The 2,121-nt window shown below is 44.1% G+C and overlaps 1 pseudogene; it reads right to left on the reverse strand.

The window, feature by feature from the left end:
* Window positions 1–688: 688 nt before the first annotated feature.
* LOC118665815 lies at window positions 689–1,910 on the reverse strand (annotated as a pseudogene).
* Between the last annotated feature and the right edge of the window lie 211 nt (window positions 1,911–2,121).

Consider the following 2,121-nt stretch of genomic DNA (forward strand, 5'->3'; position numbering starts at 1 on the left):
GCCTTTAAGATTTCCTCTTTGTCCTGAATATTTGACATTGTAATTATGATGTGTCTTGGTAGGGTCTTTTCGGGTTCATCTTGTTTTGGACTCTCTGTGCTTGTGTGACTTTTTTCTTCCCAACCTCAAGGAAGTTTTCTGACATTTTGTCTTCAAATAGGTTTTCTAACCCTTGTTCCTCTTCCTGTTGTTTGGGCACTCCTATTATTCATATGTTGCTTCATTTCATGTTGTCCCAAAGCTTCCTTAGGCTCTCATCCTGTCTTTTTATTTTTTTCTCCAATTGCAATTCAGTTTGGGTATGTTTTGCTTTTCTGTCTTCTAATTTGCTAATTCAGTCCTCCACTTCCCCTAGTCTACTGTTGACTTTTGTTAAAACTGCATGAAACTTCTGTCAGTATAGAAAACACAAACTGATCAACAGAGAAAAGAGAAGATGGGTAGAAGCAACTGGGAGCATTTGGGGCCAGTTTCCCTCCCTGCACAGGTTTCTCCCCTCTTGGCCCTAAGCCTGCTGGGAAATTTGCTTCCTGGTGTGCCCTAGCAGAGACCCCTCCCTATATGCATTTGGATCTGACTTTCACAGACTCTCAAGATAAACACATAGAAAAACCATATGAAAATATAGAAAAACCCCAAATTCCAGATGGGACAATGATGTGAGTAGACACTCTCTAAGGATGGGGCCTCAGTAACTTGCCTCCTCTTGGTATTATGGAAGGTACTCTGGGGCCTTCCCTGGGCTTGGGCAGTCACCAACTGACCCTGGAGCCCCATCAGCTATTGGGCCTTGTGAGTAGTACTTGGGGTCATATATCTGCTGGCCCAGGACAAAGACCTGGCTGCTCTGGTTGGCACACTGTATGTAGCCCATCTGCAGAGACATGGAGGTATTGTCACATTTGTCAGTCCCCATCTTGATGTCATAGATGTGCCACCAGGTTTCAGGAGCCATCATGCCCACCTGGCTGGCACACTTGTTGGTGCCCATTTTCATGCTGATGGTTGAGTGGTCCATGGGTGGCAGGATATGGTTCTTGGGGTTGTACAGATGCCTTCTTGTAGCATAGGCCATAATGCTTGACTGGCTGGCACACTTGTTGGTATCCATCTGGTGCCCGATGACACAGTGGCCTGCCTTTATGGTGGCAATATTAAAGTTCCGCTCCTGTTTCTCTGAGTACTTGATGCCAACGTCCACACCACTTGGCAGCCCCTTAGTCTTGGCCTTCCCTGCCAGGTCCAGAAAAGACAACTGCACATGTGTCATGTTTCCACTCTCAAATAGATCATTGGTCTCAAATAGGTCCACAGAATTCATGCTGTAGCTGACCATGGCCTTGATGAAGTTGGAGGTTTTCTAGCTGGTTCCAGTTTTGCATGGAGAGGTTGATCTTGGGAACTGAGCCCAGCTGCAGCTTATTCATGTGTGTTCACAGTAAAATTCCATCCTTCAGACCCTTCTGTTAGTCAGGACCAATAGACAGGCCTGTGAGTCTCTTGATCCAGCTTCCAAGTTCCGCCTCCTTCTGTGGGTCATACTTGGACAGAGCCGGTTCATGACCTCAGCTGAAAGTCCATATGAGGGCCCCTTGTGGAGCTCATGCAAGCAGTGGTGGCAGCAGTGGTGGTGGTGGCAGTGGCAGCGGGACCCACGACCTGGCGGGTGCCCAAACTCCCAACTTTTAATACCAACATTTACTGCAGTTTTCTTAATCAAATATTACATGTAAATGGAGGTTGATGAAGTGTTTTTCGAAACAAGTGAGACAAAATGGAGGCAGGACCCAGAAGTGGACTAACCATGGTCCAATAAACCTGGGGCATAAAGAATGAGAATGGAGTCTTAAGCAGATGTTTCCATCAGGAAGGATTTGTGCCAATTATTAATTAATATTATTACCTGGCATGTTCAAAATATTTGACAATATCTATGCCACCAATTTGAATTCCCTCCTACCTGGTGTTTTTAATATATCTTTTTTTTCTATTTAATTAAATTAAATTAATTAATTAACTAATTTATATATCTATCTATTTTAAAATTATTTATTGCTTAAAGTATTACAAAGAGTATTACCTATGTCTCCTTTTTTCCCCCGCCCTTGACAATCCCCTGGC

Source organism: Myotis myotis, unplaced genomic scaffold, assembly GCF_014108235.1.
Source record: "Myotis myotis isolate mMyoMyo1 unplaced genomic scaffold, mMyoMyo1.p scaffold_m19_p_11, whole genome shotgun sequence".
NCBI classification, from domain to species: domain Eukaryota; kingdom Metazoa; phylum Chordata; class Mammalia; order Chiroptera; family Vespertilionidae; genus Myotis; species Myotis myotis.